This window comes from Trachypithecus francoisi, unplaced genomic scaffold (assembly GCF_009764315.1).
Source record: "Trachypithecus francoisi isolate TF-2019V2 unplaced genomic scaffold, Tfra_2.0 Contig01474, whole genome shotgun sequence".
NCBI classification, from domain to species: Eukaryota; Metazoa; Chordata; class Mammalia; order Primates; family Cercopithecidae; genus Trachypithecus; species Trachypithecus francoisi.
The window spans coordinates 11,815,552-11,834,877 of NW_022681435.1; the positions used below are offsets into that span (position 1 = coordinate 11,815,552).

Sequence of the window (19,326 nt, forward strand, 5' to 3'; positions counted from 1 at the left end):
ACAGAGCTAGACTCCGTCTCAAAAAAAAAAAAAAAAATATATATATATATATATATAATAGATCTTTTGATGCTCAAGTTATTTTACCAATATAGTGTATTAATACATGATGTTTTAAAGTATTATTTTAAATGCCCTTTAAACTTACAAAAGTGAGTATATTTTATTTCATAATTAAAATGTTAATGCCTGAAAAAGTTAAATTTTTTTGTTTAACTGCATTATTATGCTTTCAGTGTTATTTAAATATGTGCAATTAAAAATATAATGCACTATTGTATTTGTGCTTCTTATGACTCTTTTTAGTAATTATCAATTTTTAAAAAATTTTTATACCAAAAGTAAAAATAGCAAAACAAGCTCAGTATAAGAAGTAGAAATGGAGAAATATAGGATCATGTGCTATAAATGTGAAAAATATTCTGGGAATAAGCAAAATTGTTGCATTTTTTAAACAGAAGAATTTTTACAAACTGGGTGGTATTCATTAACATCTAGACCATCTTACTAGGAGAGAGGATATTACAATTACTTAAGAGAGTTTCATAACTAGTCTTTACTGAATGGGATGATTCATATTTTGCTTTACTTGCTTCTACTAAAGTTATCTAAATGCTTTCAAAGTTTTCCAGGCTTTGCCAAGAAAACAATAGCTTTGCCAAGCCTGGAAAACATTGAAAGCATTCCATTTTACTTAAAATGGAAAAAATAAAATTGGTCAAAAGTAATGTTCAAACTCACAAACAGTAAGGTAGACATGACCTAGTGGACTCAAGGTTGCCGGGTATGTAATAATGCAAATGGGCTAGTACTGAGGTTTCCATTCACATCAAATACACACTGCCCACAACTGTCATACACAAGGATGATAAGATCTAATTACATCTAATGGTTAAATGACAAAAATAAAAACCACTTTAGGCTTTGACGTCTGCCTGCTTCTATAGCTTACCTTTGATATTATACTAGTAATTCTAGACTCACATGCCTACAGAAGCCCGACGGCGAAATTAAGGGGTAAGTTGACTATGGTGAACTGGAGTATACATGGCCCATTTCAAAGAAATAGACAATCCTGAAGTTCAATCATAGATGATATTATCAAAATGAAAAACCAGATATGGTCAGATTTTCACTGAGTTTAACAGAAGTAAAAATTAGAGTGTTGCGTGTATCATCTTTCAATGACAAACCCTCGAAGACACTTAAAACTCTTCAAAAAAAAAAAAAAAAGCACTGTGTGGGCCAAAGTTTATCTGCAGTTTGGGTGAAATCAGAACTGTTAGCCGGCACATCTTGATTAAATCAAACTATAACACCTAAATATTATTTGCCTTACATTTTTTTTGAATTCATTCAAACATGAGACACACTAAACAAATTTCAAGGTCAATTAATGAACAGTCTTTTGGGGATTAAGAAAGACATCTTGGCCGTGCGCGGTGGCTCATGCCTGTAATCCCAGCACTTTGGGAGGCCGAGGCGGGTATATCATGAGGTCAGGAGGTCAAGACCAGCCTAGTCAAGATGGTGAAACTCCGTCTCTACTAAAAATACAAAAATTAGCCAGGCGTGGTGGTGGGTGTCTGTAATCCCAGCTACTCGGGAGGCTGAAGCAGAGAACTGCTTGAACCCAGGAGGCAGAGGTTGCAGTGAGCCGAGATCACGCCACTGTGTGATGGGAGATAGAGCAAGACTCCGTCTCAAAATAAAAATATGAATTATGATTTACATTAGTATTTAAATGAAATTTCAAGGTGTGATTGAGAGCCACATCTACAGAATTATTTATAAAAATATTTATAATTTTCAAATAAATTATTAAAATACTTATAGTTTTAATAATTTATTAAAATTTTATAAAATTATTTACAAACATAAATTCAATTTTTACAATTGTAAATTCACTATAGTACAAGCTATAACAAATAATTCAAAACAAGAAAGGCTACAATCAAGCTCTTACTCCATTGCTTAGAAAAGCTAGGGAATGTGAACAAAAGTCCTGTTTAGTATTTGAAATACAAAATATCAAATAATAATGGTCTGAATATCTAGGATCTTTAGGAATCTTGTTTTGAATATTGCTGTGTGGATCAACCAGGCTTCATTACTGGGTTTAGATTCTTATATCCATACATGAAGTTTGCCATGAGGTCATAAATCAATTCCTTTACTTTTGTAAACTTCAGTTTTGTCACCGATAAAATGAAAAGAAATCTGTGTGTCTTCAAAGATGTCTTATATAGGCCATTTCATGCATATGGTATGGAGCTCAATTATCTTTGGTGGCTACCTCTGGTAATTTAGTTGCTTAACGAGGCTCATTAACCCTTTTAGACCATTACTTGTACTCACAACTATATTTGGAAGTAAATTGTTACATTATGTACTGTAAGTACAACATTTTCCTGCCAGTGTTAAATGTTAAATAAAAAGCCCTAAATAAATAAATGTGGCATAATGATTGCTCATTTCCATTAAAACTTATTCTCACACAAATACTCAAATAGGCTAGAAAATACTGTGTTTATTTCGTTTCTTAGATCTATTTGTTTATGTTGGTTCTAATATACAATATCACTCTGAATGAATTAGTGTTTTATTTAATCTTTTATAGGCTGGAGCCCTCCCTCAATTCTGAATTTAGAGTAATCATGTTGCTAGATAAGGATAGAGTGAAGGAGATGCTTGCTACATCCCTTTTTAATCATTCAGACCTAAAAGTGGAAAGTGGAGACACTTGCAGTTCACAAAGATAATGACTGCCTCAGAATTCACCTTTGTGCACAGAGTAGTTCAAGTTCATGAAAGGATTACTGCTCCTCATCACAAGTATCTAGGGTGGCAGTACTTCAATATTTTATTAAACATCCTTCTCTTCCTAAAAGTTCACCTTTGAATAAACTGGCTTATTTTATCTAATCTTTCTTTCTAAGATATGTAGTTTTTTTCTTATATTTTTTCCCCTTCTGAATTTTCCTTCTGAATATGAGTTTAGCCTCAAAGTCACATACACCAGGGAGTTGTACCCGGCTCAATGCATCAGCAGGAAGTAGGGTCATTTCTACATGCACGTTTTATGTGTGTTAGGAGAGCACTAAATAAAATTGAGTGGCACCAGCTATAAAACCTGCAGAACCCAGGGCAAACCAGCTCTCTGGATCTACATGCCGGGAGCAATCAGGTTAGTTCTTCTGAGAAAAAAGCAGTGGGCATGGTGTGGAGGGGGGAAACCGTACTCCAAATACAAATACAGGTGAACTGAGATGAGTGCATGCTTAGGAAGCTCTCTTTCTGTTTAGGTGAGTAGAGAATTATATATACCTCATTTTAGCTTTAAAAAATTACATTAATTCCTCATGCTTCTGGAAGATTAAAGTTCTCTGAACATTCTTTCAATTTTCTGCTGTCCCTTCCTGTCTGTATCCAACTCATGTTTCAAGCCTCAAATGAAATGTCACATTGGTTAATGGTTTTAGTGCTCTGCAATAGCATGTGCTGTCTTCCTCCTTCAAATCCCATACCCTACTGCTTGCTATTTGCTTACTGAGTTTAGCCTAATCCTTCGCTTTTATGTATTTTAGTTACATTCGTGCCTGTACCTGCTTGGGGCCTTGGTCTTACTTTCCTCGGTAGATCTCTCAAGTTTTGGCATAGAACCTGCTATATAGCACATACTTAAGACATATTTGTTAAATAAATTGAGATGCTGCAAAAAAAAATCTACTTTTTGAAAAAGATTCTATGGCTTATGGCAAAGTGAAAGATAGAGAAACTCTTAGCAGAAATTTGCATTATTTTCTTTTTTCTCTCTCGAGGTTTTAGAAGGCTTTTACGGAACAACTGTAATTCAAGAGACAGTGTCGCCCTACCTGTATTATTTCTGACCATTTTGACTTGAGCTGCTTTTTTACTTTTTTTTTTTTTTTTTTGAGATGAAGTCTCACTCTGTTGCCAAGGCTGGAGTGCAATGGCATGATCTCGGCTCACTGCAAGCTCCACCTCCCGGGTTCACGCCATTCTCCTGCCTCAGCTTCCCCAGCTGAGCTGCTTTTTAAAAATAATTTTTGACCCAACTATTCTGAATCCAGAAATACAACCACACATCAGTGGTATCATACGCTATTTTAATAAGTAAGTGTTCCCCGGCTTTGGCATTTGACACCATATTGAAATCACACATTTATCTGTTTGAGTTTGTTCTTCAGACAGAAAATATTGAAATTTGACATGTAGTGGAGAAAATTAAACTCCTACTTTAAGATGTTAACCAATGACCCACACCATCACACATTTTCCCATGCCTGAAAAGAAGCCCTAAGTATCTGTAGGAGACTGGAATAATAATAGAAACAACTTCATTTGCTGAGTACGGGGCTAAAATGGACTTCTACCCTTGCTTTCCAACCCCGCTAAGTGTCCTTTCATTCTCATTTCTTTTCTGAAGGATTTTTCTAAGTGGTTCAGGGAAGGAGTAAGTTACCTGCAAACTCCCAGCTGAAGCACCATCTCTGGTAGCACGGGCTGAATCTTCTGTGAGGATTTGCACTTACCTTCTCCCAGATTACACAGTGAAATTCCTTAGATCCCATCAAACATCTTTGCCTTTTTTTTTTTTTTTTTTTTTTTTTTTAGATGGAGCCTCAGTCACCCAGGCTGGAGTGCAACAACGGCATGATCTCGGCTCACTACAACCTCCGCCTCTCAGGTGCAAGCGATTCTCCTGCCTCAGCCTCCTGAGTAGCTGGGACTACAGGTGTGTGCCACCACACCTGGCTGACATTTGTATTTTTAGTAGAGATGGGGTTTCACTATGTTGGCCAGGCTGGTCTCGAACTCCTGACCTTATGATCTGCCCACCTCGGTCTCCCAAAGTGCTGGGATTACAGGCCTGAACCACAGCGCCCGGCCATCTTTGCATTTTCTAAATATTTCTGTGGTGTCTAAGCAGCTCCATTATTCTATGAATATTTTAGAGTTCTTTAACTGAGTGGTATATTCTCCAGGTAAGTATTCATTTTTGTGCAAAACTGAATTTTTTGGATAATGAAAGAGGAGACCTTGAGTGTATCCTAAGAAGCAAAATGGTTGTATTACCTCAGATTTTGGATTTTTCTAGTTTACTTACTCTATGAAGTGGCATGGTCATGAGTGATGCTGTTTGGGGGTTCACTCCATGATGCCAATCTTAGGTACCAACGTCTTTCTTCTTTTAGTGATTATTTATGCTCCATTAGTGATACCTCTAGTCAAAACATCTTTACATCTACTTATATTTTCTGACTATATCCAAGGAACTTCCGTATAATACCAGTGCCACAACTAGAGTCCAGGCCAAGGTTTTTCTCAGCAACTGGATTTCTAAAACAACTTCCTAAACATTTCTTAGTGGCGAGGGTGTATCTTCTAATGCAAATGTGATCACCATTGTTCTTCATAACATTCCTCAATAGAGTCTCTTTGTCCTCGCAGCACATTCCAAACATTTTTCTTTCATTCAAGGTTTTTTCATCGTATGGCTCCCCTTTGTTGTACTCCCATACGTGACATTTTGTGCCCACCTCATCATGTGGTGTGTGGAGATGTATACACCTCTTTATTTTCACAGTAGATTGAGAAGTTCCTGAAGAACTAAATCTTATTCATCTTTGTGTTCCCATGCCCTAGTTGAGGAATCACATAGCAGGGGTTCAGTAAATCTGCACTAAATGGCTACCTTGTGCTAGAAGTCATTACTTTCTAGATGATGGAATCGTATCTAATTAGATGAACTAAATTGAAGGACACAGATACCCTCAGAAAAAATGTTAAGCATTAAATATAGATTTTTATTATTATTCTCAGTTAAATTAGGAGAAACATTCACAAGAAACCATAAGTAGCCCCATGTGTTGAGACCTTTTGAGGCCTTATGGAGAGTCTCCTACCTTCTGCCACATCTCTGTTTTCCTGAGGTTCTCCAGAATGTTTAGAACTACTTAGTTCTCAAGGATTATGTCTCTTCTCTTCTTAGCTACCAGATACTAGGCCTATGTCTTTGGCTTTAGAGTAAGATCATAATGTAATGAATATGAATAAAATCTGATCAGCAATCTCATAAGAAAGTACTTGCTTGCATCGTATCTACTTTGTGTGATAAAGCACCTAAGAATGTACTTTTCATACCAGTAGAAACCATGACAGAATTCTCCTACATTTTACTGATTCCTCCTTCTCCAAAATATAGTTTCAGTGCAGGTAACTTTTCTCAATTTAATCAAGACAGTGAAAATAAATTGAAAAGAGGACTTTTTAAATTAGGGTAGAAAAGGGGACATTTATTCAAATAATGCTATATACAACACTAAAGACATAAAGCCTTCAACTGAGGGAATTTGAAAGTATATACACACACAAGGATAGAAATATTATAACATACATTTGAAATGTATAAGAAAACATGACATTTTGTAAGTAAGACATTATGGCTTGCGTTTGCAGTTCAAGGAATCTTAAACAACTGGCAGTGCCTTGGTTGGTAGTGCCTTGGGATTCACCTACTACAGTTTTTTGTTGTTGTTGTTTGTTTTTTTTGTGTGCGTTTCTCAGAAAACTGGGTCTTCTAATCAAACCGGAAATTGTGAGAAAAAGAAAGGAGAGGAGGAAGGACCTAATAGAACATGTGTTGACCCTAAATTTGACAACAATTTAAGCCCGGTGAACTCTTATTTGCTGTTCTTGATGCTGGGCTTCCTCCTCAGAATAAAATAGAAACATCTTTCAGAGGCTGGAAGACCTAGAAAGATCTATTCCATGTCCATTACTACAACATAATCCATCTCCATTCTCCTCCCTGTCTGAAGTACATACATCCAACCCCTTCCTGCCACAGACATTCCCCTTGTTTATTCTGCCTAGATCATTCTTCCCTCAGAGCTGTACAACGCTGACTCATTGTCGTCATTACGTCTCAGTCTATGTGCCATCTCCTCAGAAAGAGACCATCCCCAGCCTCCTTAGATAAAAGGCGTCCCTTGGTTACTGTCTGTATTATTCCCAGTTCTTACCCTTGCTCTAGGTTGTGACTTTTGGTCAAGAAGAATCTAGACCTCCCTCTAAGACCAACAGCTGTTAATGTGGGAACCAGGGCTAGAATTTTGGTTAAGTGAAATTACTTCACCTGTTTTGGATTCTGTAGAGGTTATTATTTCAGGAAATTTTTTAGAAAAGGAAGGCACGTAGAATGGTTTAAGAAGAAAGCATGCATTTGGAATCAATATTTATGTGTAGTCGTAAGAAGAGAAAAACGCGAAAACTTGAGGAAAAATATCTTTTTCTTAAAGGGCCTCAAAATATTTTCCTTTTCTATGCAATGTCCTTTGATCAAAACAAGCCAGTAGACGAAGACAGCGCAGTTTCTGATTCCCAATCACAACATGACCTCCTATAGACAAACAACCCAGGCAATCCATGAGCAGTTGAAAAATAGCTTGACATGGTCAGATTTGTGATAAATGCTAGATGGGATACAAACACTTCTTTATTCAAGAAATGCTTACTATGGGCCAAACATGTGCTGTGTCTTGCTGATATTGAATATTAATTACTGCCCTCCTGAAGCTTTTAGTTCAGAACAGTGATAAGAAAAAGTCTCATCCCAGAAGTCAGTTCATAGGCAAAACAAGGCAAATATATGTAACGTTACCAGAAAAATCTAAAGTTAATCTAAAGATTGTACTACATGAGCCAGAATAATTGAGCATTTTAACACATTTCAAAGAGCTCAAAATGAAGCCAAGGTTTGATATCTGGGTACCAGGTGAACGATAGTGCCCCTGACAGAAAAGAACATACAGGGGAAATTCAAGCTAATATCTAAGAAAAGATACAGAGGTCTTTTCTAAGCATCTTGAATTTGGGTGACGGCTGACAGCTGAGTGGAAATGGACCATGAAATGGTCATCCAAGCAGCCCTGGATCTGGAGAGTTTTGGGGTTGCAGTTAGAACTTTTAAAATGCATAATGTTAAGTAAGTAACATAGGATGGTATCTGGAACTTAATAGGAGTCCAAAATTGCTGTTAGAATTATTAGCATAGAATTTGGTTTTAAACATTGACTAAATTGAATGGGCGAGCTGGGGAAGGCATGGTGCCAGTTAAATGACCAGGAGAGGCTGGACTGGGGACAGAAAAGTGTGCTTGACAGCACACGAAATCAGAGATAATAGCACCGACAAGTATAAGCCCATGTAACTGGTATTCGAAGAATTACTGCTAAGGTTAAGTAAGAATAAGTGCGTAAGAGAAAGAGGACACTTTCCATTGGTAGAGTGAGAAAAATGAAACGAACGTAGTTGGAAATGATCTCTTCCCCCTCCTAACCCCTATGACAGAACACCCAGTCATCAGATTAAAAAGAGCACCAGAGCAGGGGAAAACAAAGCGTGCTCAACTCCAGGGACTGCACCGTGCTCTTAAGAAAAGACCAGATCCCCTTCCTTCCTTCTTTCCTTCCTTCCACACCTTGCAAGGGTCCTCTGTCCCGCCCTGCGAGTAAATCATACACTTTGGAAGTTTTGCATTAGAGAGCCCAGCTGGAGAGAAAATTGTCTGCAAGAAAAAAAAAAAAAAAACAACAACTAGAACTAGGGCAGTCCGAGGAGATTGAAAGGGCAAAACTATCAAGCAAGAAAACTGTAAGTTCTGATTAGTTTTATGACTTTGCCTTCATGCCTCAGGAGCTCAATTGATCACGGCTTTCACGACAGGCTAAGGTGGGTGTTGGGGGGGCAGCTTGAAAATACCCTCAAAACTCTCCTCCAGCTCCGTGCTTTCAGATGCAAATGCCTAGCGGAGAGATGGATGGGCTGCAGCCCCTCCTACTTTCACCCCTCTTCTTTATTTTCCTGCTAAGGAATCCATCTGTACAGATCTGTCAGGCGGGAGGTGGAGGAGGGTGCACGAGGGTGCGCGCGTCTGTGTGTGCGCGCGTGGCGGCCGAGCGGCTCCGTCTTCGCGTTCATTTCCAGTAGCCCCCACTGGGTCTCTGGGAGGCGCGGAAGTCCCCGGGCCGGCCTCCGACGGCACTGACAGCGGGCGCCCGCCGCCCACCACCGTCGCTCTCTTCTCCTCCCTCTTCGGCCCCGGCTCCAGCGCGCTCTCTGCTCCTCTCCCGCGCGCCCTATCGCCCTCTCTCCGGCCGCGCGCTCCCGCTGGCTCCGGACCTTGCGTCTCAGCCGCCCGGGCGAGCCGGAGGGGCCCCTTTCAGCAAGCGGAGACAGCGGGCCCCGGGCGCCCGAGGCCGGGGTAGGGTCCTCGAGCGCCGCGGAGTGGGCTGTGATTGGAGGAGGAGCCCGTGCCGGGCGGGCCCGAGCGGGTGTCGAGCCCGTGCCTCCAGTCTGCCCCGCGCGCGGAGCTGCGCGCACTGGGTCCTCAAGAGCCCGCGGGCGCCCGGCGGCTGAGCGCACGTTCTTTCGGATGCACACGCCCGGGTCCCCGGCGTCTGACGCCGCGGGGAGGGCAGCGAGGCCCCAGGTGAGTGTGCCTGCCTGCGCGGGGCTGGGGAGGCGCCGCTGGGCAGATGTGCGCCCTTGCTGTGCGCCTTTGGAAGCAGGACTAATCAGTGAGCGGAGAGCGGGCGGGGATGTCCGTGCGGAGTTTCCCTTGGCGTCCCCAAGTTACTGCGTGTTGCCGTGAGACGTGGCTCTGCAAGGCAGGACAGGCTTGTGGACGGAGCCGGGGGCGTTTGGCCCGGAAAGCCGGTGTTGACAGACACCAGGTGCGACACGAGGAGTAGTAGTTGAGGGTAAGAGCAAATCCCGGCACTCTCCAGGTGCAGCGGCAAACATGGGCAGGCTGGAGCACTCTCCTCAAAGAGGGACACAAGCAGGCTCCTCCCTCGACCTCGGACTGATGGGGGCACAACTCCGCGCCGGCTGTGCCGCCGGGTTCTGCAGAGGTCTGAGGCTGGAAGGGGGTATGCGCCGCTGTGGGCAGGAGTCCTTTGAACCATCCGCTCTAGACACCTTTTACCTTTCGTGAAGGTGGAGCTCACCTCAGGGTGCTTTACTTTTTTCCTCTATAATTAGTATTCTGCTGATCTGGTTCATCTGCATCCTGCGTCCCCTCCGCCTGGCAGTACCTTAAGTGTGCGCTGGGAAAAGGGCGCCCTGCTTCTCTGAAGGCATGGTGGACTTCATGGGTGCACATGGTACACTGCTAGTTGCTGGTATTCAACCTTCCAGTGTGGATTAATGAGAAAAGATCCGTTATTCTGTACCGCTTCACGTTTTAGATCGTTAACCCTACGGATTTCTTAAATGTCATAGTTCAGGTGAGTAAAGATTGGCAATGAGTTCACCCAGCACTGGGCAAATGGCAAGCTGTTGAGAAACCATCAAGGATTGGGTGTATCAAGGCTTTGGAGATCTGTAAATTGAACCAGGAATGTACTTATAACATCTTTTGCTTTGCAATAAATATCTTGTCTCTACTAGATCGTTTATTAAGTGAGACCTTTATGTAAGACTTGTCCTCATAATTTCTATAACTACCAGACAGGTGTTCAGATCATTTTTCATAGAGAAGTAGATAAACAGAACTTTATACAAAAAAAAAAAAAACAGAAAAATGTAAGTGACTTGTTAATATATGGCCCTTGCCAAGTGACAAGTATGGTATATATTTTTAAAAGCAGATAACACCTCACACAAAAAATGTGTATTTTAAGAGTTTAGGAGCAGTAGCAGTCTTTTCTAAAGGAAAGTTTGCATAGACACAATATCTAAATAGTTTTAAGAGTGTCTTAATAAAGGCAAATTGTTAGGGGAGAAAAGAGCTAAGAAAAAAAAGTTACATTTGAAGCTTTCAGTAACTCACCAAGAATTACCTCTTTCCTAACGAACTAGTTAGAGTTTGATTTACCTAAGATATTTTCTTGTTACTATATGTCAAGGGGAAATGCATGAAGAATACTTTTCTTTCTTTTTAAGGCTATTTGGAACAGTATGAATTAAAATGCAAAAGAATTGAGGCAGGTGGGAAGACTGGCAACTTTGTGGAAGTCTTGCTTCTGTGTTACTGTTTAATATGGAGTGGGATAGCAGAGCAATTAGGTAACATCCAACGTTAATAGTCTTATCTGGGAAAGCTAGCTGAGTCTGTCTGAGGAAAGAAAAATAAAGAAAACAATACTCAGTAGCACAGACCATCACCCTGCTAAAAGCTATTAAGGTTTGCAGCTTTAATAAAAGGGCATTGTGCATTTACGACGTGAGATATTATTGTAATTAAGGGCTGCAAGAGGTCATTAGAATTGTGTTAACAATCACTTGACAGACTCACAACTCTTCTTAAGTCTTCTTTTATTGATTTAATAGCACAGAGCTTTTTCCTTTCTTATAAAAGGATAATTGTAAAGCATCTATATTACTGCAATTTACCCTTGAATTGACTCTAGTGTTTAGTATCCAATGAAGAAGAGAGGGTGGAGAGCACGCGGAGTTGGCCACTGTTCAGCCTTCCTTGGCCTAAAAATCAAATGACTGTCTCTCCACGGGCACTGTTTCTTTACTGGTTTCCCTGTTATTCAGCATTTTGCTTTTTTGATGGCAAAGCTGATATAAACTCCTCAGAGTGTGTACTGATATGAGGAAGTGAATACATTTTTGTGTTGAGCAAATACTTTTTTTTGTCAGATCTTTCGGAAATACTTTACAAAATACTGAACTCGCAAATTGTTCTGTGCTGTGGATATTTATTGCTGAATGATTCCAATCCGGGTTTTATAAGGTTTTACATTTATTGCTTTGATAGCTTGTATCACATCACGGTTCTCTCTCTTTTACACACACACAAATGTCTTTAACTTGATTGGAAGGCTTCAAAGCCTTAGCTTAAATTGGAAGTTTCAGGAACTTCTAAAATAACTAACATGCATTAGTTGATTGCAAAGGGATTGAGATGGAAGCTTTTTCTTCCTTGGATGAAGGAATCAGATGCTACTTGGTGGGGTGATAAAGGGGAGCTGAGGACAAGGAAAGAAGACATGTGATCAGAGTCTTGTGTGTGACCATCTCCCCAGCGTCTGACAAGCAGAGCAGATCTAGCTGTAACCAGCAATACACGAGTGCCTCCTCTGGGGATTTGCTGGTTCTGCAGAAAGATACCCCTGCAAGCACTTCCCCCTTGTTATTCTGTGAGTCTCATGGATAAAATTACCAGTGCAAATGAATATGCAGACATCTGTCCATATCTTCATTTCAGATTAGAGTATAGATTTTCATTCTGGTAGAATCTCTTTTCTGCTATTTTGCAAAGTGTTTATTGAAGCCTGATGACTTTTGTTGAAGTCACATAAATCACACGTGGCACAAGGTAAATACAAGGGTAAATTAAAAATTAAAGTTGCTACAGCTAAGATTTCTTGTAAGAATAAATTATAAAAAAACTCTCTGAATATAATTTTACCGTTTTGTTATTACATAAATCACTCAGAAAGATTGTGCCTTGTTACTTTGTTTACTTTTTAATTCACAAAGGCTTCTTCTAGTTAGTTATAAACTCTTGTTTCCCCTTTTTAAAAATTCCTTTCACCCACAGCAGAGGTTGTGCTTAGTTGAAATTGAGTCTGTAATCCACTTTGAGAAGTTTTCTATGTTTGATAACCAGATGCACACTACAGGCTATGTGATTCATTTCCAGGGCCCCTGCCTGCATATTTAGGCCAGTTAACAGTAGGAGGTTGTGGTCTGTAGTTGTAATGTTATCTGGCCCAGGGAGCTGATGGATTTGATCACAGTTTCTTTACGTGAGAAGTCACATATCACAGAGAGTCCCCAGCCTCACTAATTAAAATGTAAAAAATTATACCTTTTAAGTAGAAAAGAGAGGACTCTTTCATCAAAATTAAAATTATTGAATGTAATGTTAAGCTTTAAATGGCATTCAGATGAAACAAATTAATGTTCATATATTACTATACTGGAAACTGAAGATAGCAACATTAAGTTTAGGATGATTATAATGGGAATATCAGGAGCAAGCAGTCATCTCAAAATATAGGACTGATATCACCAACTGAAAGGGTACAATTGGAATGATACTTATTTTGCCAAACAAAATGGCCCCATATATAGATTTTTCTATCCTAACATACTGTCCTGAGTTGGTACCCTATTTCTAAAATGTTTGCTAGGCTGTTGTTTAAATTTCAGTGGAAATAGTTAGCTACCTTGTGTTAAAATGTAGTAGGAAGTTATTTTTGGATTCCAGAGTTGTTTAGAAGGGAAAAAGCAATTTTAAATTTGGATACAGCTCACACTTCATTTTTTTGTAAGATAGAAACATACAACCCTAAACAATAGGTTCCTTCACCCTTTCTTCTTAGTCTGCATTCTCTGCTCTTCTGTATGATAATTACGGTTACCATTACCTCCTTAGAAAATTAAAACTTATGGTCATATAAAAATTTTAAGTACAATCAAATCTACTTTGCTTGGCTTTTAAGAAAGATGGCAAGTTCCAAAGATCACACATTGCAAAAGCACTCATTATCAGAATGAGCAATTTTTAACAAATACTTGAAAATACTCATTACATCCAGTTATGCAATGGATATTGGATCAGTACCTAGCTGTGTGACCTTGGGCATTTCACTGGGAATCTGTAGATTTCCATTGTATTCAAAGTAAAGAAAGGGCTACTTTGGTTTTGCTAACGTCTATTGCAGTTCAAACATGTCATCAATCTGTGGTTCCACCACTTTGGGAATCTTCAAACTTAAGGAGCAGCAGAATTTGAGGATTTTAAAAGATTTTTCCTCTAACATGAATCCTAATGAAAACCAAACTATTACATTCTTCAGTATTGAAATAGTCTCCTCTTTATTTATGTCTTAGACACTGTCCTGAGTAGTGTGGCTGGTAGTGTTGTGGTTCAAAATAAAGTGTGGCTTCAGCTCTGAAAACACTCTGTCCCAGACTATTTTCTCTCTAGTGTTGTATTCTGACATCTGCTCAGTCATGAATGGGAGGGAATTAGAACATATTTTTCCCCTTTGGCATTCCCAAAAATGTATTAAGCGGTTCTACATTAAAAATAGGCAAAAGCAACAATGGATAAGTACTACCCTGTACACAAAGCAGACTACTCTAACTTTGTGGTCTGGGATAAATCACAGGGAGGACTTCAGTGGTAACAGGTGGAAGCTGTACTGGGGACACAAGAGCAAACGAAAGTCTTCAGAGAAGACAGTGGATGAATCAGGAGGCAATCTCTTCATTGAATTTAAATAAAACCATTAAATACCCAAGGAATTCCTAAAAAGAAACAGAGTTCTTCTCCCAGACTACACCAAACAAACAAACAAACAAACAAAAACACTAGTAAATAGAAGGCTGGTCTTAGAACATTGGTAATATCTTGCATAGTTCCCCTGCTGTGGAATGCTGTCATTTCCACATTTAAACATGTGCATCTTTCATCTTACTTAGAGATTCATTAAAAGCATGCTACTGTCTAAATGTAGTTCAACCTTAAAGCAGTCTTGGAAATGATAGTTTACTCCCAATAGGTCAACAAGATTTTTTATATTTTGTTGCTATTATTCCGACTGTGATTTCTTGTACTATTATGTTTCGTAGGTCAGCCAACAAAATGTCTCAGGGAATATCAGTTAGATTCTGGAGGTGTTTGTCAGTCAACCATTATGGATTTTTTGATTCTTGTAGATTATTCTAGTAAGTACACTGACAGTCCTCAAATGTCATTCTTACAATTGTTTTTCTAGAAAATGCAAATAATTGAATTTATTTTTGGACTACCATGCTCCATCTACTCATAAACTATACCAATTTTTAAAAGAGAGGCATAACTTATTTAAATCAGCGTTAGCAATTGACAGTAAGCTGTGTGTTAGTGTGGTATATATTCAGTATATTTCAAAACAGTTTCAGAAGACCTGAATCTGAGGCAGACTCCAGACAGCAGAGAGCATGAGCAGCTGCTCCTTGCCTCGAATTTAGAGAAACTTTGGTGGAATGTGGTCTTTAATTGTGGTAAGTCATTGCTTATTTATATTGGACTGCAACAAACATTCCAGTTCAACTTTAAGTGGCACAAAACCAAAAATAGTCCTATATTTCCTTTAGTATAGCTGATAGTTAGATATTATATTACATGTTATTTCTAGAAAGCATACAGAACTGTGCACTTTTTAAAAAAGCAGTCTAGAACATATGAATTAATTGGCAATTAGGCATGTTTTTAAAACTACTCTTGTGGTGATATGTTAATGTGCAATGGCTGAATATGATGTATACTTGTTATGTTTTTAGCATGCTGACTTTAAATGGAACAGGTTCTGGAAGACTTGCAGTTCTGCTGATTAGTAATTGACATGCTAATGCATAACAGTATTTTTCTTTTTTTTTTTTTTGCATGGAAGGACCTTTAGTCATTGTTTATAAGTATGAAAACACCATTTGATTAAGAGCACAATAGTCACTTGATCTGTTAAAAGTGGTTTCCTAGAGATGTCAAGTGGAGTAGAAATTACAAGAAAACTTTATAGTAATGAATTTGTTTTGGCAAAATAACATTAGCTGTTAAAGTTAAATGAATAATAAACAGTCTACTTGGAACTAATACACTGCCACTTAGTTTAACAAAAATAATTGGAACAAAATGGTAGCATGATCAAGCGATTTAATATCAAATGATGTTGGTTTAGTAAATACTGCCTAAGGGATTTTTACCTCTTCTTTTTTCTTTTTGCTTCAGTTTGTTCAAAATATATTTTTCAGTGTTTCATTTTATATTCTGATGATTAAGGTCTGTTATACTCATCACAGTACTACTTGTGGTGATTTTCATGTATTTCAGTTTGTAAAACATGGGAAAATATTATGAATTGTTTTTTAAAATACAAGTTTTAGCCTTAAAATATTAGAGTAAACAAAATCATTTTAAATCTTCGTCAGATTTTTTTTTTCCGTTTCAGATTAATCGTTTATCAAGTGGCCCACTACTCCCTCAGACATCTGTGATTTACTTCTGTGCCATTCTCTCCTCAGATATAACCTGTTCTTGTTTTTCTCTTCAGAAATGTTCCATCTTGTTCCATATTATTACTGTCCAAAAGTTTATACAGATCTGTGGACATTTCTTCAACTGTATACCCATATGTATTTTATATTCTTTCCTGCACTTTTAAAAAGGCCTAGTGATAGTGAAGAGGTCAACTCTCCAAACCACATGCATGGATGCAGAGTACTCATTTTTTTCTGATGTGAATCTTGTTTTTAACTCCTGTATATGAAACTCAGGTGGGAAAGGAGGTAGAAGAAAGAGAGAAGATAAACCACATAGACTTCTAAAGAGGGATGCAGTGTTTTTGCTTTAGGGCACAGATTTGTGAGGCAATATTTAATCCATTGTGAAAAGTCAACAATTTGTTACTCTGTACTCAAGTTCCTTTAAATATAATAAAAGTTATTGTGGTAGCTTTCTACATGTTGATATTTGTGAGAATATAAAAAGCCTTATAAAGAGGTTATATAATATATGACAAAATTCTCAAGTTTGAGTTTGGGTTACTTCTGGTTGACAACCACAAAGAACTATAGGTTTTTTAAAATAATGCTTCAGAGTTCTTATTTCTCTCATGATACCCAGCTCAGGACAGAATGAAATCAGTTGAACTGCTATACTCGCCTTTCTCTTGAAAATGAGATTTGATTGAAAAGGAAGGCAAACATTCGTGAAAGACTGATAAGGAAAGGTGACACCTGACCTGAGGCCATGTGACTCTTCCGCTGCTATAGAGGGCATATGTTCCTGGCAGAGTTGGTTACTGCCAAAAATACTGGGGAACACATTATGAAACATCCTCACTTCAGATCACAATGGTTCACACACTATTTTCTGATTTTCGAAGTGCACTCCACAAAGGGTATGACAGGTACATTTATCTCAAAAAAGAAAATTTCGTCCTCTAATAATATACACAATGCCAGTTAAATATCCTTGTGCACTCTGGTAGAATTTGGATCAGGGTAAAGACAATTTAGCTCAAGAGGTTGGCAAATACTTCAAATACTGCAGAGAAATATAATGGAATTTTCTTGAAAGTGATTGTGACTTATAAACATGGTTGACTTACCAAGGAATTTGTATCTTGACTTGTTATATGGTTAACTTTTCATATTAAAAAATGAGGTTGATCATAATGAAAATGAGCATTGCATAGTTTCCGAATGTCAGTTATGTGCCTACTTCAGTCTTAGATGCTACAGATACAATGATAGGGTAGGTCTCCTTCTTCATCAAGGTTTATGTTTATACTAGCTGCTTTTAAAAACCCTTGATTAAAATGAGTTACACAATTATCAAGTGTCTTCCCTTCACAGACATTATTTCAATGACTTTAATGTCACCCATGCTATGTTCTGTAAATCCCTTTTTTATATGTTCTAGCTAGTTTGATAAATCCCCAGTCTTGTTGAATGGAAGAGAAATAATCTCCAAGAGCAAGAAGAGTACATTAAACACCTCTTCTTAAAGTGAATGTTGCATTTTATAAGCAAGTCAAATGTTTCTTTTACATTCTGTCCATTATCTTTTTTTTTTTTTTTTGAAACGGAATCTCTCTCTGTCACCCAGGCTGGAGTGCAGTGGCTCCCTGCAACCTCCACCTCGTGGGTTTAAGCGATTCTTGGGCCTCAGCCCCTGAGTAGCTGGGATTACAGGTGTGTGGAACCATGCCTGGCTAATACACACACACACACACACACACACACATATATATATATATATATATTTTTTTTTTTTTTTTAATTTTTAGTAGAGACAGGGTTTCACCATGTTAGCCAGGATGGTCTCAATCTCCTGACCTCATGATTTTCCCACCTCGGCCTCCCAAACTGCTGGGATTATAGGCATGAGCCACAGTGCCCAGACCCCATTATCTTTTATTATTAACAATATATATTTTATCACAGCTTTAAAAGAGCTAGCAAAATCAATTATATATAATTGTCAAAAAGTAGAAAAATAGGACCTGAAAAAATAATAGACTTTATAAGATAATTGAATTCAGCTCCTTCATTTTGCAAATGTAGAAAATAAAATCCCAGAGCGATCCAAGGTCATACAGCAAGTGGTGGAGCTTGTAGGACAGTGAATCCTGTGATCTTATCCCTAGTCCAGACTGTGTGCTTTGTTCCTCATCAGTAAACACCTAGTGAAGTAAAATAAATTTCTCCAGTTCTGATATTTGTGTTTGATTTCTTAAAAATTACAGAAGGCGTGCCTGTAAGAAATAAAGAGTTATACATATATATAGTACTTTGGCACCTTTGTATTCATCTTGATTTTTTGATTTATGACCATATGGTTCTCTGGAACCAACTACAACTATCAAAATGCTTTCCCTTGGTGTAAGAGTTGTCTAAAACATTTGAACATAGATAACATTCCAGTGAAAACTAACATCAACCCTTAAACTAATTTTAACATAGCCAGTTTCAAACTAAAAATATGATAATAATTCCAAGAGCTTTTAAAAAACACATTTTTGATTGCCAGGCACTATTTTTGGCATCTCATGATTTGCTCATTTAATCCTATGAAGTAGATGCCATTATTACCATCTTTGTTTTATAGATGAGAGACTTAAGGCTTTATTTCTGGAACTTCTTAGAATGTAACTTGTTCAAGATTAGATAGTTAAGACATAACTGGCCTAGAATTTGAGTCTTGATCCGATGTAGACACCAACAGTCTTTACTGGTAACTCACTCCTCAAGTATTGAATTCCAGAAGCTCATTTGCTCTTTAGGTTTTTAGAAGTTGAATATGTTGTCACTCTCTGAAACAATGTTACCACATCCACTCAAAACATAAAGTAGCCTAAATGATATAATTTTTGCTCTCTTGCATCTAAAAAATATATTATCTGGAGCCAAAGTGTTTATGTCATTGTCTTTAAGAGAGAATTCATTCTCTTGAGAAGAGTAGTGAAACTGGAACTGTTCTATGGCCACAGGCTTCACATGCTTGTCTCAGCCACCTGAGCAGAACTCTAGACCATCCCTCCCCATCCCCAGGAGACTGGTTTGCCACTAGCTGAAGGAAGAAGCTACATGACTTTGCCCCTTCCCATTCTGTCAGCCATTCCTACTGAAGACCACTCGTCATGATTCTCATCTCATTACTGGAGTAATCTCTACACTAGTATACCATGTCCAGATCAAAGTTTCAGCACCTCCCTGCCTTTTTAAACTATAGGAAGCATGCCTTTCAGGTGGGTTAGTCAGACCTATCTACAATAAACTTTCAAACTT

The 19,326-nt window shown here is 38.4% G+C and overlaps 1 protein-coding gene across 1 annotated transcript in view; it reads left to right on the top strand.

Annotated features, from left to right (window-relative positions):
- Positions 1-8,986: 8,986 nt before the first annotated feature.
- CDH7 (cadherin 7) overlaps positions 8,987-19,326 on the top strand; it is a 131,190-nt gene continuing 120,850 nt past the window's right edge. Inside the window, exon 1 of the mRNA XM_033175269.1 lies at positions 8,987-9,517. The gene's annotated coding sequence lies outside the window, so the exon portion shown is untranslated. The remainder of the gene's footprint in view (positions 9,518-19,326) is intronic.